Source organism: Lactuca saligna, chromosome 6, assembly GCF_052625555.1.
Source record: "Lactuca saligna cultivar CGN05327 chromosome 6, ASM5262555v1, whole genome shotgun sequence".
Classification (NCBI taxonomy): Eukaryota; Viridiplantae; Streptophyta; class Magnoliopsida; order Asterales; family Asteraceae; genus Lactuca; species Lactuca saligna.
In genome coordinates, this window is record NC_136422.1 from 152,651,372 (window position 1) to 152,677,955 (window position 26,584).

At 40.3% G+C, this 26,584-nt stretch overlaps 3 pseudogenes; 2 read left to right on the top strand and 1 right to left on the bottom strand.

Annotated features, from left to right (window-relative positions):
• Positions 1-4,239: 4,239 nt before the first annotated feature.
• On the top strand, positions 4,240-6,689 carry LOC145001080 (subtilisin-like protease pseudogene; annotated as a pseudogene).
• A 978-nt stretch (positions 6,690-7,667) lies between these two features.
• On the bottom strand, positions 7,668-9,975 carry LOC145002051 (subtilisin-like protease pseudogene; annotated as a pseudogene).
• An 851-nt stretch (positions 9,976-10,826) lies between these two features.
• LOC145002050 (subtilisin-like protease 4 pseudogene) lies at positions 10,827-13,105 on the top strand (annotated as a pseudogene).
• Positions 13,106-26,584: the final 13,479 nt, after the last annotated feature.

Genomic DNA, 26,584 nt, shown 5'->3' on the forward strand with positions numbered 1-26,584 from the left:
TGGAAACTTTACGTGTGATTCGTGTCCTAGAAGTCCAGATCTATGAATGGCATGGACTGGAACCGAGCAAATCGGTATATTTAAGGAGTGCATGGCGGCGACTCGGCGAGTCGCATAGGTGACTCAGCGAGTCTGGTCGCGAGTCACCGATTTGGTCCCTTCTTCATGTGTCGAGTTGAGCCTTGAGTCACAGGGGGTGACTCGGTGAGTTGGGAGCTGAACTCACCCATGTTAGGACTCAGCGAGTCAATGCCCTGACTCGGCGAGTCCAAGGCAATCTTCATAGCTCAAGAACAGACTCGGCGAGTTGTTCATACAACTCGGCGAGTCTTAGCATAAAGTGTTCATCGGATGAAGATGAACTCGACGAGTTGTTCATACAACTCGGCGAGTAGGATGAAGGTGTTGAATGACAGTAAGAAGGTGAACTCGTCGAGTCATAGCCCGACTCGACGAGTAGAACCAGGGACCCAGGACATTGGTTGGCTAGGGACTCGGCGAGTGGTGATCCACTCGGCGAGTCGGGTCAACTGAAAGTTGACTCCAGCTTTGGCTTAGAGCTAATCCAGGGGTAAAATGGTCATTTTACCTAAAGGACAGTTAGCAGTGTTTGATTGAGTATGTCGTGGAAATTGTAGCCGGAGGACTCCCGGAGCAGCAACAGTCAGTTAGTTCTCGATCAGTTCAGCAGCTACTTTGAGGTAAGTTACCTTCCAGTAGCGGTGGGTCTAAGGCCACAATGCCGACCCACCAGTAGGAGATGTATGATAGATGATTGTCTTCGTGATATCATCTAAGTTCGCTATTACCTGACATGTTATATGCTAGCATGATATGCTGTATGTGATAGTAGTAGAGTTTGGTTGTTCGGACCGAAGGGTAGTCAGACACCCCAGATACGTCTGACAGTATGTGATGATATGTATGCATGCTGGCTTGTTATGTTATATGTGATCGTAGTAGTAGGGGTGAAATAGTCCCCGAGGATCGGTTGTTAGGACCGATGGGTAGTCAGCACCCCAGAATGGCTTGACACGGGTAAGACGGCACCCCAGAATGGCCGTATGGGTAGGTCGGCACCCCAGAATGGCCGTACCGGGTAGTCAGGCACCCCAGAATAGCCTGGCAGTATATATGTTATGTGTTTGTATGGTATGCGGTACGTTGGGGGAACTCACTAAGCTTTGTGCTTACGTTTACAGTTTTGTTTTCAGGTACCTCTGCATCGAAGGGGAAGGAGCCGGCGCGGTAGCGGCACGTCATACACACACTCTTCGGTTTCCGCAATTATGAGATTTACTGGGATTGTACTCTGATATTTTGATGGGATGTACGGTTTGGCTTTTGAGAACATGGTTGCAATGTGTTATGGTGTGAACAAACAATGTTTCTTTTTATTTAAACAATGTTTTTATTTATAAATGTTTTCTAAAGTAATATCTTAAAAATAAAATTTTCGGACGTAAAAATTGGGTCGTTACACATCACCTCTTGACTTCTCCATGGCCTCTATATATTGATAAGAAGATCATGAATCCAGTGATAGGCATCATGATAAATTTAAATATCCAAATAAACCATATGTTGTACATTTAGAATGGTATCCATATATTACTAATTAATTGACCCAAAATCAATATTATTAATTTTTTAATGATATGCGTTACGCAAGCAATTAAGGAAAAACAATAAAAAGTATTTTATTTATCCAGAAAATAAAAGTATTTTATTTATGTTCTTCCATGTGTTTTCTTTATAAGAAATTAAATATCCTCCTACTTTCCTTCCTACATATATTCCTACGCATTTGAAATGATGACAAGTGTATTCAAATATTATTAATCTTATCCAAATATGACAAATGTCATCATTTCACATGGATAGGAATATAAGTTGGAAGAAAATATAGGAGAATATTCAATTCCTCTTTCTTTATTTGGCCGAACTAAGGTCATCGTGGTCATACTTCCATTTGTTTAGCTAAGAACAAGTATTGGGTAGTTAGTTCCTACTTTCCAACAATTGATTTAGATAAATAGTGTTTTCTTGTAATCGTTTGATGTAGTGAGAAGAAATCATACAAAAAATTGCCCCACATTCTCTCCATTTAATTATGTTTCCTTTTTCCTTTGTATATATGTTTTGTGTGGTGTGAAACAAGGCCTGAACCAACATTTGGTATGAGAGCTTCAAGGTTTATGCCAAAGTATCAATCATGACCTGCATCCATGGGTGATAAAAACGGAAAAGAAAGCCTAGTAACTTTTCATTACCCCATGTTGTGAAGGAATAACTATGCAGTATGGGCCATAAAAATGAGGGTCTTCAGCATAGGGAGTTTGGGAAGCTGTCGAACCTAGAAGAGCAAGAGAGGTTGTATATGTGAAGAAAGACAAGATGCCGTTGGTAGTCATCTACCAAGGAATACCCGAGGACTTGTTATTTCTTTGGCAGAGAAGCAGACATCAAAAGAAACATGGGGAACTTTGAAGACAATGTATATGGGTGTAGATAGAGTCAAGGTTGCGAAGGTCCAAACTCTAAAAGCGGACTTCGAGGCTCTTAGTATGAAGGACAAGGAGACAATAAATGACTTCACAATGAAGGTGAACAACATTGTAAGTAACATGCGAACACTCGAAGATACAGTTGAGGAAGCATATGTGGTAAAGAAGATGTTATGTGTCGTACCAGGAAAATTCGTCCAAATTGACTCTACGATCGAGCATTTGGGGATTTGGATGCTATGTCAGTGGAAGAAGTAGTAGGGAGGCCGGAGACACATGGAGAAAGGGTTAAAGGCAAAATAAAAAAGTTGGTTTGTTTATTGAATAAAAATTAAAAGTTTAGTGACATAAAGAGAAAATTTTAGGTTATTGATTGTCATTTTAATTCATTTTCCCCACTATCTAACTCTCTATGTTTGGGATGCATTATAACCGAAGATGAAACCTCTATTTATAGTGATGGTAACCACCGCTTCTCTTGCCATCATTTATTGTGTTCACCATAAGGGAAGAAAACAGGCCACCCTAGGAAGAAAATGTTGCCATCAACAATGATGGGCTTGTAGATGGAGACCGGAAATCAAGAGAAGAAACCATGGGAGACACTACTAGAAACAAGAGGTGGCTTCCCTCCATCTTTTCGAATGCGTTTAAAATTTTTATTATCAAATAAAATTAAGATTGATCAGTCATGCTGTCAACGGCGGATCTAAAAATTCTGTCAGGGTCATTATTGAATTCAGAGGTGAACGTTGAAAAAAAAAAAAAAAAAAAAAAAAAACTGGTTGCACTTAAAGATAATTTACAATACATCAGAAAAATTCTAAAAAAATGTTCATTACAATCTACAATTTGAGGGGTCGTCCGTGCTAGAAAAAAGTTCACAAATAATATATTTAATTATAACATATCATCTTAATACAAAATAATTTTCTCTACTATCGACATCTACATTTTTAAAATATAAAGTAGTAATAGTAAAAGAATTAAAATAGAATATTGTAATAACGATTTATCGATAATGTTTACTTGTAAAATATTTAACATGATCAAATGGTTTAGCAATTGTATGCTTGTAAGTTGTAACATGTTTTAGTTAAAGAAAATACAATTGACATAAAGCAAACTCACATAAACCACGACAATTTGGTCAAATTTACCAAATTCAAATAAACATAAAATTACATATCAAAATTATCAAACAAAAATTAAGTTAAAATGTTAAACTTATTTTGTGAATAACTCTTGAGGACAATACAACCGGAGGAGTAATTTAGACGGTGTTTGAACTTTAAAAGTCAAAAAGACTTCTTTGCATGTTGTATTTTCTTTACATTAGTTCTTAGGCCATTGAGAGCCTTCATTAAAAAATGAATAATTAAGCCCAATTTAGCAGACTAAATTTATTGTCCATCAAAAGTCGTTGCGGCAGGGCCCTGCTGTTAGTAAATCAGATTAATACAATGCCTAAAAATTAAATAAGATCCGTTCAATAGATACAAGTTCTTAACTTTAGCCAAAATTAATCGAAAAAGTCAACCAAATATCATGCTTCTATTCTTGGTTATATCAAACTAATTTACTCCTTGTTAGCAAATTCAACAATGCTGCTTAGAAGTAATCCCCATAGCTACTTACTATGTATGATTTTTTTTTTTTTAGCTTAGCCCTTTCCCAAAATCCAAAAAGAAAGATCATTTGCCAAATACCATCAATAAAGCTCTATCCAAAAACGTCCTGTGTGCTATATATATATATAGAATCTACAAACATTCAACAAGATATATACTCAAATTGTTCAATAATCATGGATAGGAAGAGATATAACTTCCTACCAGAACTTTCTTTTTTGTTGATTCTTACTTTCACCAACATCTTTGACACCACTTCTGTGAGTGCTAACCAAGTGGATACCTATATTGTCCACTTAGATTCTCCAAACAGCATTGTGTTTGCTAAACCAGAAGAACGTGAAAAATGGTACAATTCTTATTTGTCTGAAAGCAGCACTGGATCGGATGAAAAACCGAGCATGATTCATGCATATCACAATGTGTTCACCGGGTTTGCAGCCAAGCTGTCTACAGATCAAGTAAAAGCCATGGAAAACATGGATGGATTCATATCTGCAAGACATGAGAGGGTGTACAAGCTGCATACAACACATACTCCCAGATTCTTGGGATTGCATCAAAATCTAGGATTATGGAGAGGATCAAACTATGGAAAGGGAATCATAATCGGGGTTCTAGACACTGGAATTACACCGGGTCATCCTTCTTTTGATGACAAAGGAGTCCCTCCTCCCCCTCAAAAATGGAAAGGTAAATGTGAAGTTGCAGGGTGTAACAACAAGTTAATTGGAGCAAGGGATTTTACTGATAGTGCTTCGGGTTCACCTCTTGATGATGAGGGACATGGGACCCACACTTCTAGTACAGCTGCTGGGAACTTTGTTGATGGAGCGAATGTTTATGGAATGGCTAAAGGCACTGCTGTAGGAATGGCACCACTTGCTCACGTGGCCATGTATAAAGTGTGCGATAATGTTGGGTGTTCTGATAGTGCTATCTTAGCAGCCATGGATGCCGCCATTGAAGAAGGAGTAGATGTGCTTTCACTCTCACTTGGTGGAGCTTCCGTTCCATTTTATGAAGATGGTGTTGCAGTAGGTGCGTTCAGTGCTATTCAAAAAGGAATCTTCGTAAGCTGTTCAGCTGGAAATTCCGGGCCTTTCAATTCAACTTTGTCAAACGAAGCTCCATGGATTCTCACAGTTGGTGCTAGCACCATTGATAGAAACATAAGAGCAACAGTTTATCTTGGAAACAAGGCTTTGCTTGATGGAGAATCTTTATTCCAACCAAAAGATTTCCCTCAAAACTTTATGCCTCTGGTTTACCCAGGTTTGACCGGTGGTCAACAGGCAGCATGGTGTGCGAAAGGATCATTAACATCCATTGATGTCAAAGGAAAGGTAGTGATTTGTGATCGAGGAGGTGGTGTAGCAAGAATTGACAAAGGACAAACAGTAAAAGACGCAGGAGGAGCAGCCATGATTCTCATAAATCAAGTCACAGATGGCGATTCTACAGAAGCCGATGCTCATGTTCTTCCTGCATCACATGTTGGCTATTCAGATGGTGTGTCAATCAAGACATATTTGAACTCAACCTCATCTCCTGTTGCCACCATCATCTTTCGTGGAACTGTAATTGGTGTAACTACAGCTCCCGAGGTTGCATCTTTCTCATCCAGAGGGCCCAGCGTGGCAAGCCCAGGAATCGTGAAGCCCGACATTATTGGGCCTGGAGTTAGCGTTCTTGCAGCTTGGCCTGTATCTGTTGAAAACAAAACCACAAACTCAACATTTAACATGATTTCAGGCACATCAATGTCATGCCCTCATCTTGCTGGGATTTCAGCATTGTTGAAAAGCGAACATCCTGATTGGTCTCCTGCAGCTATTAAGTCAGCAATCATGACATCAGCAGGACAGGTAAACCTAAATGGTGACCCAATCGAGGATGAGAGAGAGCTTCCTGCTGACATTTTTGCGATAGGTTCTGGGCATGTCAACCCATCAAAAGCTAGCGATCCGGGATTGATTTTTGATATACAACCCAATGATTACATACCTTATTTATGTGGTTTAGGATATACAAGCAAACAAGTTGGAATCATCGTGCAGAAAAGAGTTACATGCTCAAAAGTAATTCCAGAAGCACAACTCAACTATCCTTCCTTTGCTGTTACTTTAGGAGTAGGGGATTCCAAAACTTTTACAAGGACAGTGACTAATGTTGGTGAAGCTAATTCAACTTACACCATAACAAGTTCTTCTATTCCAGATGGTTTAAATTTAGGTGTTGGCACTGGGGGGCTTAAGTTCACTGCATTGAACCAAAAAGTGACATTTGAAATGTACTTCATACGGGATAGTCAGTATCTGGTCAAAACTCCGTATGCGGAAGGATTTATCACTTGGGGTTTTGGTAAATACTCTGTCAGAACTCCATTTTCTATCAAGTTTGTGTGAGGGGAATTAGTTAACAACCGTGGTGATACAGAATTAAATAAATTTTCCAAGTTTTTGTTCAATTCCACTCTCTTTCTGGTTTGTTTCCATTGATGAAGAGCATGGTAGTTCACCATTAATAATACTTTTGTTATTCATGATCATATCATTACACTGTCAACTGCATTTAATGTTGAGCGTTGGGTATCAAGTACTAAAACCTCAGAAACATAACATACTATGTACAGCCTAGTAGATATTTTTGACAACAATAACACTCGGAGTAAAAATTCTTAAATATAAATAAATAAGAGAATGATATTAGTTTGTTAAATGTAAGCATCAAGTTATAGACTTGTGATTCATGAATATAGATTCATTTCTCGACAGTTACTCATGATTTACTCACATTTGTATTGACCGAAAGATATCGATTTAGCAAACTCCTGATGATGAATCATTTGCTTATCTTTTTTAAAAGTGGGTAATGGGATCGTCATTCATGGTATTGACTTAATTAATTATAGTCAAATAAATATGATATGCATATTTTTAGAACCCATGTATGTAAAATATAAACAAAATTGATTAAACAATAAAACGAGGACGATCCTTAAGGATATTTAGCCCAACGACACTAAGCAAACAAAAACCATTTCACAAATGAAGTGATAAATACTATAGTGCCCCGACTTATCTCTCTAACAAATTATTTATTCCACTCTCTCCAAGGGTGCAAGACCGAAGGGAAGAGATACTAATCAGTAGGAAAAATAAAACCGCAGGAAGGAAAAAGTAAAACACATACTTTTTTGAGAGGTCGATGATGATAATGTATGTCGAAGTGAAAAAACGCAGTGGAGAGGTCAATGATGATGATGGAGGTGAAAAAACGAAGTGAACAATGCGTTCTTTTTCTGAGTAAGTTGAATAGGGAAGGGCAAATTGGGAAAGTTTTTTGCTTCTCTCCTGATTAGCCCAATTTTACTGATTGTTTTAGAGGAAGATACTTAATAATGACCGACAATCAGGATTAAATGTGGTTGCATTGGAATGATAATATTAATGACAAACAAAAAGCATTAGTATTATTAATGACGAACATCCATGTTCTTCATCAAAAAACAGATAGAGAATGGAAATACCAAAAAAAAAAAAAAAAAAAAACTTGGAAAACGTATATGATGCTTTACAACACTAATTGATTGTCCCCCCTCAGACAAACTTGATAGAAAATGGAATTCTGACCGAGTATTTACCAAAACCCCAAGTTATATATCCTTCCGCATATGGAGTTGTGACCTCAAAATCTCTATTCCGTAGGAAGAACGTTTGATATGTCAAACTTTGGTTCAATTCAGTGAATTTGAGCTCCGTAGTGCTAATACCTAAAAACATACCACCTGGAATAGAAAAACTTTTTATGGTGTAATTTGAATTAGCTTCACCAACATTAGTTACTGTCCTCTCGAAGGCTTTTCCATCATCAACTCCAAGAGTAACAGCGAAGGAAGGATAGTTAAGTTCTGCTTCTTCTATTCCTTCTGAGCAAGTAACTGTTTTCTTCACGATGATTCCAACTTGCTTGCTTGTATATCCTAAACCACACAAATAAGGTATGTAATCATCCGGTTTTATATCAAAAATCAACCCTGGATCATTAGCTTTTGACGGGTTGACATGCCCAGAACCTATGGCATAGATGTCAGCAGGGAGCTCTCTCTCATCCTCGATTGGGTCACCATTTAGGTTTACCTGACCTGCTGATGTCATGATTGCTGACTTAATAGCTGCAGGAGACCAATCAGGATGTTCGCTCTTCAACAATGCTGATATCCCAGCAAGATGAGGGCATGCCATTGATGTGCCTGAAATCATGTTAAATGTTGATTTTGTGTGTGCGCTGTTTTCAACAGACACTGGCCAGGCTGCAAGAAGGCTAACTCCAGGGGCGATAATGTCCGGCTTAATGATACCCGGGCTTGCCATGTTTGGCCCTCTGGATGAGAAAGATGCCACCTCGGGAGCTGTTTTATTCCCAATTACAGTTCCATGAAATGTGATTGTAGCAACAGGAGATGGGGTTGAAATCAAATATGTCTTGATTGAGACACCGGATTCATAACCAACATGTGATGCAGGAAGAACATGAGCATCTGCTACTGTGGAAACCCCATCTGTGACTTGATTATGTAGAATCATGGCAGCTCCTCCTGCCTCTTTTACTATTTGTCCTTTCTCAATTCTTGCTATGCCACCACCTCTATCACATATCACTACCTTTCCTTTCACATCAATGTTGGTTAATGATCCTTTCGCACACCATGCTGCCTGTTGACCACCGGTCAAACCTGGGTAAACCAGAGGCAAAAAGTTTTGAGGGAAATCTTGTGGTTGAAATAAAGATTCTCCATTAAACAAAGCCTTGTTTCCAAGATGAACTGTTGCTCTAATGTTTCTATCAATGGTACTAGCACCAACTGTGAGAATCCATGGAGCTTCGTTTGACAAAGTTGAATTGAAAGGCCCGGAGTTTCCAGCTGAACAGCTTACAAAGATTCCTTTTTGAATAGCACTAAATGCACCAACCGCAATACCATCTTCATAAAATGGAACAGAAGCTCCACCAAGTGAGAGTGAAAGCACATCTACTCCTTCTTCAATGGCTGCATCCATGGCTGCTAAGATGTTACTTTCAGAACAAACAAAATCATCACACACTCTATACATGGCCACGTGAGCAAGGGGTGCCATTCCCACTGCAGTGCCTTTAGCCATTCCAAATACATTAGCACCATCCACAAAGTTTCCAGCAGCAGTACTAGAAGTGTGGGTCCCATGTCCCTCATTATCAAGAGGTGAACCGGAAGCACTATCAGTAAAATCCCTTGCTCCAATTAACTTGTTGTTACACCCTGCAACTTCACATTTACCTTTCCATTTTTGAGGGGGAGGAGGGACTCCTTTGTCATCAAAAGAAGGATGACCCGGTGTGATTCCAGTGTCTAGAACCCCGATTATGATTCCCTTTCCGTAGTTTGATCCTCTCCAGAATCCGAAATTTTGGTGTAACCCCAAGAATCTGGGAGTATGTGTTGTATGGAGCTTGTAAATTCTTTCAGGTCTTGCAGATACGAATCCATCTATACTTTCCATTGCTTTTACTTGATCTGCAGACAGCTTGGCTGCAAACCCCATGAACACATTGTGATATGCATGGAGGATGCTCGGTTTTTTATTCGATCCGATACTGCTTGATGATAAAAAAGAATGGTACCAACTTTGTAGGTCTTCTGGTTTAGCAAACACTATGCCATTAGGAGATTCTAAGTTGACAATATATGTTTCTGCTTGGTTGGCATTTGCAGAAGTGGTGTCAAAGATACTTGTGAAAGTTAGAATCAATAGAATATAAAGTTGTGGTAAAACGTTATATCTCTTCCTCTCCATGATTATTGAAAATTTTGAGCGTATTTCTCATTTGATGTTTATGGATTCGATATATATAGCACATGGGGGATGTTGTTGGAGACAGCTTACTTCATTGATGATATTTGGATTTTGGCATTTCTTTTTGGATTGTGGGATAGGGCTGATTTAATTGGGTGAATGCATGATATTTGATCTTTCTTGTTGGATTTTGGGGAAGTCTTACAAAGTAAGCAGCGATAGTGATTACTTTAATAGTAGCATTGTTTGAACTGTTCTAACAAGGAGGGAGTAAGTTATTTTCATATCTTAGCAAGAATACAAGCACTGTTTTTAATTGATTGTATTCTTGATTTGGGCAATTGGATTATTTTGCCTTAAATATAGGGAACCATGGAAAGAGGTCTACTTTGAAGCCCAGATATAATTTCGTAGCCCATTTCACAAATCATTTAAAATTTATGGCTACTTTATGATAAAGAAAAATCATATTGCATTGATATAGATAACTTATTTAACTTTGATGTTAATCTTTTAGTCGTGGGAAATAGAATTGAGGTTATTTTGGTCGGTTGGCTCTCTGTGTACGCAAGTTGACTATCATTTCCATGTTGACCTTATCTTTATATATAAAAATGAACATGTGTTTTTTTATATATTTAAATATACCATGAGATCTACATCTACCAAAAGCTAATTACTTTTTCTTATTATAAGTTTTTGGATCTAACTACAAAAACTTAACCCAAAACTTAAAATGTCCAAATAATTTGTATTTGCTAAAACTACTTAAACCCTTGTACAAATTATAAACATAGTTCTTAAAAAAACATATATAGCAAATTATTCTAAACCTCCCTCTTGACTTCTCCATGATCTGTAAACGCCTGTCACGGATGACTATCAACGCACGCCTAATTTTCATCCAACTACTCCTTACATTCTCTGTCACCATTGCTGCAGGAGGTACTGAAACTGAAAAGACACTTGTAAGTAGTACTGGCTTGAAAAATTACATTGTCCATGTAAAGAGACAAGTAGCTTCACTATCTACAATAAGCAGCGAAGATCTGAAGGCATATCATCGATCATTCCTCCCATTTCGTCTTGCATCCTCAGAGAAAGAGGAACCATTACTTTACTCATACCAAAATGTTGTCAGTGGTTTTGCAGCAAGACTCACTGACGCCGATATTGAAGCCATGAGTAAAAGAGATGGGTTTGTATCAGCTCGTGAAGAAAGAATCTTGAAGCTTCAAACGACTCATACCCCTAAATTCTTGGGTTTGCATCTGAAATCAGGAATTTGGAAAGAATCCGAGTTTGGGAAGGGTAGCATCATTGGAATGTTAGACACTGGGATTCTACAGGATCATGCTTCATTTAGCGACCATGGAATACCACCTCCACCTTCTAAATGGAAAGGAAGGTGTGAGTTCAATGCCTCAACCTGCAACAACAAACTCATAGGTGCAAGATCCTTTACAATTGGTGCAATGGCTTCAAATATAAGCACGACACCAATGGATGAATTTGGACATGGGACACATACCGCAAGCACAGCTGCTGGACGATTTGTTAAGAATGCAGAAGCATTCGGTGGTGCTGCAGGTGGAACAGCCGCCGGAATGGCGCCCTATGCTCATCTGGCAATTTACAAAGTATGCTCCAATGGAGATTGCCCTGATAGTGACATACTAGCGGGGCTTGATGCAGCAGTGGCTGATGGAGTTGACGTGATATCAATGTCTCTTGGGTTGGATGAAAAGTTGCCCTTTTTTCAGGACAACATCGCGATAGCTTCATTTGCTGCAGTTCGGAAAGGAATCTTTGTGAGTTGTGCAGCAGGGAACTTCGGTCCGATTAATGGCACTGCAACAAATCTAGCGCCGTGGGTTCTAACAGTTGGTGCTAGCACCACCGACCGGAAAATCAAAGCCACCGCAAAACTGGGAAACAATAAAGAATTTGATGGTGAATCTTTATTTCAGCCGAAAGGCTCCCCTTCTTCTACACTTTCACCACTCGTGTACGCTGGTGCTAATGAGAAACAAGATTCAAAGTTATGTGTCAACGGATCACTTGAAGGTATGGATGTAAAGGGAAAAGTGGTGTTGTGTGAGAGAGGAGTGGCATCTAGAATAGACAAAGGAGAAGTGGTGAAGAAGGCAGGTGGTGCAGCTATGATATTGATGAATCAAGAAGAAGAAGGATTCAGCCTAAATGCCGATGAACATGTCCTCCCTGCAACACATGTGAGTTACGCAGCTGGAGAAAAGATCAAAGCTTACATTAACTCCACACTTACACCAATGGCAGCTTTATTGTTCAAAGGAACAGTAATCGGAGATCCTTTAGCTCCATTTGTCGCGGCATTCTCTTCTAGAGGCCCGAATACAGTGAGCGCAGGAATTCTGAAACCGGACATTATTGGACCAGGAGTTAGCATTCTAGCAGCATGGGGAAGCGTTAGCAGAAAGCCCTCATTTGACCTGCTGTCTGGAACGTCAATGTCATGCCCGCATCTCAGCGGTGTTGCAGCAATGCTGAAAGCTACTCATCCTAATTGGACACCAGCAGCTATAAAGTCGGCTATAATGACTTCTGCAGACCTTGTTAATCTCAAAGGTACACCAATAGTAGATGAAACACTCCGACCAGCTGACCTATTTGCTACGGGTTCGGGTCATGTTAACCCATCAAAAGCCAATGATCCTGGATTGATCTATGATATCCAACCTGATGATTACATACCCTACTTATGTGGGCTTGGGTACAGTGATGAACAAATTGGGATCATTGCACATCGGCCGATTAAATGTTCAATGAAATCTAGCATACCGGAAGGCCAGCTAAATTATCCTTCGTTTGCTGTTAAACTGGGACCACCGCAGACATTTACAAGGACAGTGACAAATGTTGGAGAAGCTTATACATCATATGTTGTCACGATTACTGCACCAAAAGGAGTATCGGTGAGTGTTAGGCCCAACAAGATCAATTTTACGCAGATGAACGAGAAAGCCACATACTCGGTGATCTTCAGTCGCACAAATGAGGAAGCAGGTGATCATTCTCATGGTTATATAACATGGGTCTCCATTAAATACATGGTTCGAAGTGTAGTCTCTGTGACCTTGATCATGTAAAACCAGCATATGCGGTACTTATCTGGGTACTTGAAGACCAAGTCAGAACTGATCAATTGAGAATAGTTTGTGCTGAAGTCTTGAAGATGAGTCATAATCGGATAAGATCTAGGATTAGCCTAACATCTCTCCACGTGCTGTTAGCTGGATTTCCTATTTTCTAGGTATTTTTTCTAATGTATTTTTGTATCAGCCCAATAACGACGGAATAGGTAAAATGATATATAATTCCAAGTCTACCTATTCTAAAATGAATAGTTCTGTTATACACATCATGTCATCATTCATCATTCTTGGAGCTTCTCATTATAATTTTTCTGTATTTGTGTAGGAAGTACTAGTATCTTTAACATATTCTCACATAAGCTTTTTGACTTTTTTAAAGTCGTATGAGCTTAGCATTTCATAGGTTTGATTTTGGAGAGAAAAATTATGAAAAATAAATAAATACAACCACAAACTAAAACGATAATTGTTTAGCATTAAAATAGTGTTTGAATTATAATCAACCTCTAAAATGGTGGGTTTTAAGGACTTTTACATTTGGCTTTTATATGTGGTGTTAAAATGGCGCTAAATTTAAAGGTCCATTGGGGTATTCTAGCCCTTTAAAACACAAAATTTGTGTAATATAATGTATGATTAGAGTTGCCCTTATCACAGGGTATACCTTCAACTTTTTGGGGTTTTTTTTAAATGAATGTTAGAAGATTAAGATAGGGCTTCTTAAATTTTATTTTTTTATAATTTGATTTTCATTTATGAAAAACATCAAGTATTGTGAGATATTGAAATAAATTTGTATAATTTAAAATTTTATGTTACCATAAATATTGTAGTTATTACGGTATTAGTTATAAACTGTAATTCAATTACATGATTAGGTTATATAATTTTTTGAGGAAAAATATTTTATTTCTTAATAAAAACTGATATCTAAACAGTTTTTTTTTTTGCTATTTCAAGTAAATATATGACTCATTGCTCATGATAAGTATAATAAAAATAAATACTAACAAAACCTTAATCACGTATAAAACTACTAAAGATATAAAATATAGTCAATCTTTTTTGTTTCATAGATAAAATCTGATATAAAAAAATCATGGACACGTCATAAATGAAGTCTTGCATATGAAAGTATAAATGTTAGTTTGTTATAAATAAAAGTAATAATATTAAATACAATAATAAAAGTAACAAATAGTATATATATATATATATATATATATATATATATATATATATATATATATATATATATATATATATATATATATATATATAGCAAATCTAACATATTACTAAACTTACTCCTTAAATTCTCATATGTCTACAACGGAATTTGAAATCTCAACCTCAAGAGAAAAGGCAATACCGGATATCACTGGACTAGAAGCCATTTGGTTAGATTGTAATATAATAATAAAAAAAGTATTACTTTCTTTAAATTGAGACAATCTAAATAAAAAATTGCTATGTTTATTTAGAATACATAAAATAAAAGTTAATTACCAAAAATATTTTTTAAACCTTTTATGAAGTCTAAATGCTAAGGATGTTTCTAAAAAAACGAGAGGACATATATGTGTGAGGATGACACACACCTACACTCATATGGAGTTTTTTTTATAAGATTCCCTAATGTTAATTACTTTTGTTAATAATTGCAAATTTATTTGTAATAACAAAATATAAAAAAGTAAATGTCAAAACGCACGGGACGTAGTATGTTTAGAAAAACTAATTGATAACTGAAATTTGAAACTATAAGATAGAAGATGTAAGTTGTATTTTTTTAATTATATATTTTGTTTGTATAAAATATTCGGCCAAATTAGTTGTAAACTTTTAAAATGTATAAAAATATTATAAAACATATAAACTAAAATCTAAAAAGGTTGGATGTGTTTTTTTAAATAAAAAAATTTAGTTTGTATTTCCAAATAAACCCTTTTTGTATTTTATTTTATCATTTTATGTTCATTTACATTTGGTACATTTGGTACTTTGCTTTACTTTTTTATTTGAAGTAGAACAATGTTATATTCATGATTGATTGATTATGTTTTTTGTTTTAAGTTTTCTAAATTTGATATTTCATTGTACCACTTGATTAGTTTTTCATTAATCATATAAAGAACATTATTGATATAGTCAAACCAATTTATAGTAATTTAAATTAACGATTATATAGTTATGGACAAAACATATAAATTATTTTTAAAAATAATTGTTTGCAAATCTAATACAATAGTAACCTAATGATTAAAAGAAAACATAAAGTTCCCTTAGATTTGAGAACTTAGATTTGAGAATCAGGTTCTCCTTACAAAATCCAATTCTAAACTTCTCATATCTTACTATTTAACCTTAGCATCCTTGTTTATAGATATTCTTGATTTTGCTAACAAGAAACTTACACAACAATCTAAATAATAAAAGAAGAAAAGATAAACATAATAGGTAATATGTGCATAAGAAAACAATCACTAAAATCTTTTCCTTTTTGCGATTATCCAAACACCTGGAGTTGAATATTGTTGAAATTATAGTTTATCCACCAGTAGAAGAAATAGCAAATGATATAAAAGTCCTTAAATTTTCACAAAAATGTTGGTTTTACCATTGGATGTGTTTTAGGTCCAGTAAAGTCGAATGTTTTGTTTAATTTGTTCATTTATAACATTTTAGCTGGTTTCCAAATAACCTACCGGTTACCTGATGTAAGTAATGCCCTTACGTTTTCAAAATTGTTCAAATTTACCCTTAAGTGTTGAAAAATGTTCAGATTTATCCTTACTTTGAATATTATTTTGATTATTATTATTATTATTATTATTATTATTATTATTATTATTATTACGTTTTTTAATGTATAAAAATATTCTTATTAATATAAACTAGTGTGTGAACCCGTGGTGAACCATGGGTCACGTTTTTTGTTGGTTTTTTGCCACCGTTTTCAAATGGTAAATGTATTAAATAATTATTGTTTAGAATTCTACACTTACGAAGGTAGAAAAAGGGCATGTAACAAATAGTATTAAATAAATGGTAATTGTTTCCACAGATTGGAACGTTTGTATAAGCAGTGTATTGTTTTAAGTTAAAAATCAGAAACAGTCGAAAACACTAAATGGTGTTCAGGTTTACTTAAGTCTACCTACACATAACAAAGTTATAAATATACATATTAGTAATGCCTCAAGTTAAAATCCTACTTTCATTTCTTTCCATCACAAGTCATTATATTTCGACAAATCTACCCACTTTGAGCATTGTACTTTCAACATTTCTCTTATTATGACATTATACTTAGAAAAAAACAACCCAAATATAGCATTGGGAATCACTTTCTATCATAACTATCGTCAATTCTTCTATATAAAAAATATTTTGAAATGAAAGCAAGCATCTAATGTAACTAACTTACATATAATGCAATACCATAGTATCATATGAATGAGAAAAAGGTAATATCATTAATTGTGTTGGAACCGACACTTACCTACCAACAATGGAAATATGTGGATGCAGTGAGGTAATACATTACAAAAGCAGTAGCCAGTTAGACTAACAGTTAGTAAGTGGAGTGGTGTGTGTGCTTTTAAAATTTTTATTTCTTGTATAATGTTTATGTGTTGTGATTAGCAGTTGCTACCAATAAAAATTTGGGTTTTGCTTTTGCTTTTAGTTTGTTGTCTTTCGGTATTCCGTTAAATATGGTATTCTTTTCATTAGGTCTTGGAACTTCCTTGTCATAATAATTTATTAATTTATTGTCACATAATATATTAAAATAGAAGCATGAAAATTTAATTTACTTTACAGTATGTAGCTCGAGACTCTACATTCCAATATAATAGAATGGCATAGTTTCTTAGTAAAACAATGTACTTTCAGTTCTATTTTCCATTTGAATCCATTGCTAGATGTCATTTACCAATACTCATGTGGATTTGACATTTGAATATTTAAAGTTAACTAATTTAATCCATAACCCATTTATACCCACTTTAGTCATCTACCAACAATCGATGGTTTTATCAAATACTATATTAAATTATTACTTAAACTAATATTTTAAACCATATTAATGGGTGTTCTTTTTATAAAAAGTTTGTGTTGAGCTTTCACCTTTTTGTCCTTATTAGGACATCATACTTTCAAAGCTCTATCCATTCAAAAACACAATTGACAAAAATACGAGCCCATTCAAACACCTAATAAAGTACTATTTACCTTTGTAGGCCCAAGTACATTGGTCTTCAGCTTCAAACTCCAAGAAGATGAAAATCTTATCATAATCTCATGTATACTTTGTAATAGCCCGGATCCCCAGGTATCTTCATTTCCTTATATATTTTGGCATTCTGTGAGGGGACTCGGCGAGTTGGTGGTTGAACTCGTCGAGTCGGGTCGCGGTTTTTAGCGGGGGTTCGCGTCCGGACTCGGCGAGTCCAAGGGATGGACTCGACGAGTCCGTGCTGTTTAATGAAACCCTAATTCCCCGGCCCTAAGCTCTATTTAAAGGACCTTATGGCCCTCATATGCGGCCACCTTGAACCCTAAGAGCCTCCATACGTCTGTAAGCCCTTGTGTGTGTGTTTGAAGGCCTTTTGTTCTTCATTTTGTGTGTTAGTGCAAGGAAAGGAGGGAGAGGAGCAAGCTTGAAGTGTTGGGGAGCTTAGATCTGTTGCCATTTCATCAAGGGGGTCTTCTTGAGGTAACTTTCTGAGCCAATCTTCGTGTTTTGTGTTGATGGGCCAAATCTAGGGTTTCTTCTTGCCTTTCTTGGCTTGAATAAGAAGTATGAGAGGTCCCATGGAGACATGGAACCTAGATTTGGACTTTAGCAGGTCCAGGAGACCCCTTATGACAAGCTTTATGCCCATCCATTTGAATTAGAAGCTATACTTGCCATATTGAAGGTTGTTTCTTCAAAATAAGCCTTGTATGCATTGCATGGCAACCAAGACTGAGACTTTACGTGACAAATAAGCTTGGGAAGGCCAGATCTATGTATTTATGGAACGGATCTGACCGCAAGAGCCAGTTTTAGCTGGTGCATGGCATGGACTCGCCGAGTCTGAAGAACAGACTCGACGAGTCACTTGAAGATAGTCTTTGAGACCATCTTGTGTGTAGACTGGACTGAGTTGTGGGCGACTCAGTGAGTCGCAGAGAGTTGGAAAGGTTTTGACAGGTGGACCGAGTCAGGATGGGACTCGCCGAGTTGGCCTTAGACTCGGCGAGTTGAGTCGCGGTGACCCTGTGATTCAGGCCCAGGTGGAACTCGTCGAGTCAGGGGAGTACTCGACGAGTCAAAGGGAAAATTCTTGAGAGTTGGTAAAAACGCGTAGACTCGCCGAGTCACTATTGTGCACTCGCCGAGTCTAGTCCAAATTAACTAAAGACTGCTGACCGGGTCAACCGGTGTTGACTTGAGTTGAATGGTCCACCTTAGTGGTTCAAGTAATATTTATAGATTTATATATATATCGTAGGAGGATTTCAGCTCGAGGATTCGAGCCCGTGTGATTCCAGGATTTACGGGTAGCAGTTTAGCAAGGCATACGAGGTGAGTCTTCTCACTATACTGTACCCGGAAGGGTTTTGACTATGTGACCGGAAGGTCGATTATGATATGGAATATATACTTTATGTGTGTTAAGTTATTTGCTATATGTGACATGTATGATATGTTTGATATGGGCCGGAAGGCGTGGTCATATGGACTGTAAAGGTTGATGTGGGTAGGACCGGAAGGTTTACCCAGTCGGGACGGAAGTCCCCTGAAATACATGGACCGGAAGGTCAAGGCCTGGAAAGGCGTATGTGCGTATGTTGTATTTTGGGAACTCACTAAGCTTTATGCTTACAGTTGTTGCTTATGTGTTTCAGGTACGAGTGAGGACCGTGGGAAGGCGCCAGCGTGATCGTACACACACTCGGTGAAACTATTTTATCTTTTGTTATGTAATCGTTAGAGACTACGACGTTATTTTGGAAATCTAAATTAATTACTCATGTCTTAATGGTTGTAAAAATGAAAATTTTTGGTTGGAAATTTTATGACGTTACAAGTTGGTATCAGAGCCTTGGTTTGAGGGATTCGGGTACACCTTCGGGTGTAACTGGACTCAAGCCGGGGATTAGAGAAAATTGTTTTTACAAAAAAAAATTTTAATTTAAACAATCGAAATTTAAATTTTGAAAGGTGAGACGACCGACGAAGAAAAAGTGTGTACGGTCAGCCAGCGCCCGAACGGTAAAAATCCCCAAAATACTCTTATTATATGTGTTACGATATATGATATGATATGATACGCATGCTAGTAGACTAGGTATACATATTAGGGCTAGAGTGGCCTGATTTTGTGATGCCTTAGTCTAGGAAAAACTTGCTTCTTTGGGGTGCTCGAGAGCGAGTGAGTAACAAGAGTATGAAAAGAATAGAGTGCTCAGGATTCGAGGTTGGGGAGGATGACTTGGGTGAATACCGACGCGGTGTAACTGGCAGTATTGGGCCCGTACTGCTAAGGACACCGGGTCAGTAGGCAGCCAAGTGGGAACCCCTGAGTATCGAAAACTGAGCAGGACTGCGTTATCGAGTGCGATTTTTGCCCGATAGGGTCTCTGATATTCTTTTGTTGTATTTCAGAGACATCATGGTTGGACCACGACACAGACCTGGCACGAGTGGGGTGACTGACGAGGAGCTCCGTCAGATGATCCATGAGGAGGTAGCTGCAGCGATCCGGGCCGAGATTCCGGAAATGTTTGGGTCTATCAAGACCACGCTGATGGAGACGTTTGATGAGCGGTATGCCGCGTTGTCTGAGGCTGCCGCTGCTGCAGTTACCGCAGCTGTGGCTGCTGCCAGACCACAGGGGGGTGACTCGTTGCTGTTCCGGGAGTTCAGCAACACGAAGCCACCAGAGTTTGACGGGACTCAGGATCCGATTGCTGCGATGAGGTGGATTGCCGATATTGAGGGATGCTTCTATACTTGTTCATGTCCGGAGCATCTGAGGGTGCGGTTCGCCCTGAACCAGCTCCGCCTGGGAGCGAAGGATTGGTGGAAGTTCGTGACGGCGAACTTCACTCTCGCGGAGGTTTCAGCCTTGACTTGGGAGAGATTTACTACTATGTTCAGAGACGAGTATGTTCCCCCGGTAGAGAGGGAACGGTTGGTTCAGGAGTTCTTGACCCTCAAGCAGGGTAATGATTCGGTTGCAGTGATCACGCGGAAGTTTCATGAGAGGGCGATGTTCTGCCCCGAGCAGGTGTCCACGGAGCAGGCTCGGATGAGCCGGTATTTGGGAGTGCTGAGGAGAGACATCCGGGAGTTCGTATCGAACTCATCATATCAGACTTTTGCTGAGCTTCAGGCGAATGCCAGGAAGCGGGAGATCGAGTTGGAGACCCAGGCCAGGGAGGAGGCCGAGTCTCAGCGGATGGATCGGCGGCCGACGCAGTCGCAGCCGGCAGCCAAGCGGACCAAGTCCGCTGATTTGAGATCCGTAGGACAGAAGAGCCGTACTTATGGGAAGTGCGGCAAGGGTCATGAGGGGGCGTGTCGATTGGGTGCTTGCTACAAGTGTGGCAAGGAGGGGCACATTGCGAGGGATTGCCCCAAGGGATTTATGGTCTGCTTCCATTGCAACCAGACTGGCCATCGGAAGGCCGAGTGCCCCCAGCTTCGCCAGGGATCTTCGCTTGCTGCCAGGGTTCCTGAGGTTCGGCCAGTGAAGACCGAGGCCCCGAAGGCTCGTGGGAGAGCTTTCCAGTTGACTGCGGAAGAGGTCCGCGCGGCGCCTGATGTAGTGGTCGGTATGTATTCTTTCACGTATTTACATTTATGCTGAGACATTATGCTTATATTCCTATATGCGTAGGTACTTTTCTTGTGAATCATGTGCCTGCTTTGGTATTGTTCGACTCAGGTGCGAGTCGGTCCTTTGTTTCGCTGGCCTTTAGCCAGTACATCGATATCGATCGGGAGACGATGAGTCATCCCCTGCGAGTTGCTATAGCAAACGAGAGAGCAGTATACGCCACCGAGGTGATTCGAGGATGCGTACTCGAGATTTTTGGGGTCGAGTTTCCTATAGACTTAGTCCCTATAGCTATGGGGGATGTTTGCATTATCGTGGGAATGGATTGGTTGAGTAAGTTTGGAGCTGTCATTGACTGCGAGAGACAGCTGGTGATGATTAGAGACCCTAGTGGGGGAGTGCTCACGGTTTATGGCGAAGGGACCCGGTGTGGGTCAGCATTTTGTTCGGCGGCCAGGGCAAGGCAGAGTTTGCAGCAGGGCTGTGATGGATTCATAGCCTATGTGATGGATACTCGTGTGACCGCGGAGAGGCCCAATTCGATTGATGACGTTCCGGTTGTACGCGAGTTTGCGGATGTGTTCCCCGAGGAGTTACCAGGCGTGCCTCCGGAGAGGCAGGTGGAGTTTCGTATCGATTTGGTTCCGGGGGCGGCGCCCATCGCCAAGGCGCCTTACCGTCTCGCTCCACCGGAAATGCTGGAATTATCCTCGCAGCTTCAGGAGCTGTTGGGGAAGGGATTCATTCGACCCAGTAGCTCGCCTTGGGGAGCGCCGATTTTGTTCGTCAAAAAGAAGGATGGTTCTCATCGGATGTGTATCGATTAACGGGAGTTAAACAAGTTGACGATTAAGAACCGGTACCCGTTACCTAGGATCGACGATCTATTCGATCAGTTGCAGGGGGCATCTTGGTTTTCCAAGATTGACTTGAGGTCGGGATATCATCAAATGAGGGTTCGCGAGGAGGATATCCAAAAGACTGCCTTCAGGACTCGTTATGGACATTATGAGTTTGTAGTGATGCCTTTTGGGCTCACCAATGCCCCGGCTGCATTCATGGATCTCATGAACAGGGTGTGCCGACCGATGCTGGATCGGTCGGTGATCGTATTCATCGATGATATCTTGGTATATTCGAAGACTAGGGACCAGCATGAGGAGCATTTGCGGGAGATTCTTCGGGTTTTGAGATCGGAGAGGTTGTATGCCAAGTTCTCCAAGTGTGATTTCTGGTTGCGAGAGGTCCAATTCCTCGGGCATCTTGTGAACCAGAAAGGGATATTGGTCGACCCGGCCAAGATTGAGGCGGTGCTGAGGTGGGAGGTGCCGAGATCGCCCACCGAAATCAGGAGTTTTCTGGGTTTGGCTGGATATTACCGCAGATTTATCAAGGATTTCTCCAAGATCGCTGTGCCACTTACTAGGATGACCCGGAAGGGTGTTGCGTTTTCATGGGGACCGGAGCAGCAGTCTTCGTTTGAGACGCTTCGTCAGAAATTGTGCGAGGCTCCAGTGCTTGCACTCCCGGAAGGGATGGAGGACTTTGTGGTATATTGTGATGCCTCTATATCGGGTTTGGGGGCGGTACTTATGCAGAGGGGTCATGTGATAGCGTACGCTTCGAGGCAGTTGAAGCCTCATGAGTCGAGATATCCCACGCACGACCTGGAATTGGGGGCGGTGGTGTTTGCCCTCAAAATCTGGCGACACTACTTGTACGGGGTTCGGTGTACGATTTACACGGACCATAAGAGCTTGAAATACTTGATGGATCAGCCAAATCTGAATATGCGTCAGAGGAGGTGGTTGGATGTGGTGAAGGATTACGATTGTGAGATCCTGTACCACCCGGGCAAGGCTAATGTGGTAGCCGACGCCTTGAGCCGTAGGGCGGATAGCGCCCCGATCCGAGACATTTGTATGAGGTTGACGGTTTTGACCCCGATTCTGGACATTATTCGAGGGGCTCAGATGGAGGTTGCAAAGCCGGAACACCAGAAGAAGGAACGGGTGGTGGGTCAGGTACCAGGATTTGTTACGGATGGTCGGGGGCTTATGACTTTTCAGGGGCGGATTTGGGTGCCGTTTGTGGGCGGTGCGCGCACTATTTTGATGGAGGAGGCACATCGATCGAAATTCTCGATTCATCCTGGTGCTACGAAAATGTATTTGGATCTCAAGAAGGAGTACTGGTGGCCATGTATGAAAAGGGATGTCGCTTGGTTCGTCGAGAGGTGCTTGACTTGTCGGCAGGTCAAGGCCGAACACCAGCGACCGCACGGTAAGCTGCAACCGCTAGAGATTCCCGAATGGAAGTGGGAACAAATCTCTATGGATTTCATTACCAAGTTACCGCGAACGGTGAGAGGAGTCGATGCGATTTGGGTAATTGTGGATCGACTAACAAAGAGCGCTCATTTCCTAGCTATTAGTGAGAGCTCTTCTGCGGAGGAGTTGGCCGAGTTATATGTGAAGGAAGTAGTATCTCGGCACGGGGTGCCAATCTCGATTATTTCGGACCGTGACGTGCGTTTCACTTCCAGGTTCTGGAAGAAATTCCATGAAGAGTTGGGTACTAGGTTGCATTTCAGTACAGCATATCATCCTCAGACAGACGGCCAGAGTGAGCGGACCATTCAGACGCTCGAGGACATGCTTCGGGCATGTGTGTTGGATTTCGGAGGGTGCTGGGATACCTATCTACCTCTAGCAGAGTTCTCGTATAACAACAGCCATCATTCGAGCATTGGTATGCCGCCCTTTGAGCTGTTGTATGGGCGGAGGTGTCGCACCCCCATCTGTTGGGGTGAGGTGGGACAGCAGGTTATGGGTAGCACGGAGATCGTGCTTCAGACGACCGAGCAAATTCAGATGGTCAGGCAGAGGTTGCTGACCGCTCAGAGCCGGCAGAAAAGTTATGCAGACAGGCGACGGTCCGAGCTTGAGTTCCAGGTTGGTGATCTCGTGCTCCTAAAGGTCTCTCCTTGGAAAGGAGTGATTCGATTCAGGAAGAGGGGCAAGTTGGGGCCCCGGTATATTGGTCCTTTTCGCGTGATTGCAAGGGTGGGACGGGTAGCCTACCGTTTAGACTTGCCAGTAGAGTTGGGACAGATTCACGACACTTTCCATGTGTCGCAGCTGCGGAAATGTATAGCCGACGAATCAGCGGTGGTTCCGTTAGGAGATATTCAGGTGGATGCAAGTCTGAATTATGCAGAAAGACCTGTAGCCATCAAAGATCGGAAGATCAAGGTTTTGAGAAACAAGGAGGTGCCCCTGGTATTGGTTCAGTGGCAGCATCGGAAGGGATCAGAGATGACTTGGGAGCCGGAGCGGGAGATGCGGGAGCAGCATCCGGAGCTTTTTGACTAAGCGGGACTTCGAGGGCGAAGTCTTATTCTAGTGGGGGAGATTTGTAACAGCCCGGATCCCCAGGTATCTTCATTTCCTTATATATTTTGGCATTCTGTGAGGGGACTCGGCGAGTTGGTGGTTGAACTCGTCGAGTCGGGTCGCGGTTTTTAGCGGGGGTTCGCGTCCGGACTCGGCGAGTCCAAGGGATGGACTCGACGAGTCCGTGCTGTTTAATGAAACCCTAATTCCCCGGCCCTAAGCTCTATTTAAAGGACCTTATGGCCCTCATATGCGGCCACCTTGAACCCTAAGAGCCTCCATACGTCTGTAAGCCCTTGTGTGTGTGTTTGAAGGCCTTTTGTTCTTCATTTTGTGTGTTAGTGCAAGGAAAGGAGGGAGAGGAGCAAGCTTGAAGTGTTGGGGAGCTTAGATCTGTTGCCATTTCATCAAGGGGGTCTTCTTGAGGTAACTTTCTGAGCCAATCTTCGTGTTTTGTGTTGATGGGCCAAATCTAGGGTTTCTTCTTGCCTTTCTTGGCTTGAATAAGAAGTATGAGAGGTCCCATGGAGACATGGAACCTAGATTTGGACTTTAGCAGGTCCAGGAGACCCCTTATGACAAGCTTTATGCCCATCCATTTGAATTAGAAGCTATACTTGCCATATTGAAGGTTGTTTCTTCAAAATAAGCCTTGTATGCATTGCATGGCAACCAAGACTGAGACTTTACGTGACAAATAAGCTTGGGAAGGCCAGATCTATGTATTTATGGAACGGATCTGACCGCAAGAGCCAGTTTTAGCTGGTGCATGGCATGGACTCGCCGAGTCTGAAGAACAGACTCGACGAGTCACTTGAAGATTGTCTTTGAGACCATCTTGTGTGTAGACTGGACTGAGTTGTGGGCGACTCAGTGAGTCGCAGAGAGTTGGAAAGGTTTTGACAGGTGGACCGAGTCAGGATGGGACTCGCCGAGTTGGCCTTAGACTCGGCGAGTTGAGTCGCGGTGACCCTGTGATTCAGGCCCAGGTGGAACTCGTCGAGTCAGGGGAGTACTCGACGAGTCAAAGGGAAAATTCTTGAGAGTTGGTAAAAACGCGTAGACTCACCGAGTCACTATTGTGCACTCGCCGAGTCTAGTCCAAATTAACTAAAGACTGCTGACCGGGTCAACCGGTGTTGACTTGAGTTGAATGGTCCACCTTAGTGGTTCAAGTAATATTTATAGATTTATATATATATCGTAGGAGGATTTCAGCTCGAGGATTCGAGCCCGTGTGATTCCAGGATTTACGGGTAGCAGTTTAGCAAGGCATACGAGGTGAGTCTTCTCACTATACTGTACCCGGAAGGGTTTTGACTATGTGACCGGAAGGTCGATTATGATATGGAATATATACTTTATGTGTGTTAAGTTATTTGCTATATGTGACATGTATGATATGTTTGATATGGGCCGGAAGGCGTGGTCATATGGAATGTAAAGGTTGATGTGGGTAGGACCGGAAGGTTTACCCAGTCGGGACGGAAGTCCCCTGAAATACATGGACCGGAAGGTCAAGGCCTGGAAAGGCGTATGTGCGTATGTTGTATTTTGGGAACTCACTAAGCTTTATGCTTACAGTTGTTGCTTATGTGTTTCAGGTACGAGTGAGGACCGTGGGAAGGCGCCAGCGTGATCGTACACACACTCGGGGAAACTATTTTATCTTTTGTTATGTAATCGTTAGAGACTACGACGTTATTTTGGAAATCTAAATTAATTACTCATGTCTTAATGGTTGTAAAAATGAAAATTTTTGGTTGGAAATTTTATGACGTTACATACTTCTTAGAACACCTCCATCTTTACAAACATCAATGGCTTTAAATTTCGGTAGTGTACGCTAATCAACCATTGATAGAAAATGTCTAATAAAAGTAAGTTGGTCATAATCATCTAATAACAAAAATATCCTTCATTCAAACACGAAAAATCTCCATCCAATATCTACCAAATATGTATATTAAGAAATAAAAATCAGTTCACAAATTCATTGTAAGAAAACTATATGAGAGTAACTGTATGAAATTGTCTTTTATTTTAAAAAAGATTTCATAAAACTGATGATGTTGACTTCGAACCTTAGATTGGTCTCTTCCTCTTAATCTAGATGAATTAAAAGCAAAAACCTGAAGATGTTGACCTATACTAAATCATTTTATACCATTCGAACTTACCATTTGTTCATCACAACCAAAAGACTGACGATACATGTTCACTATTACTCGGTTGTATAATA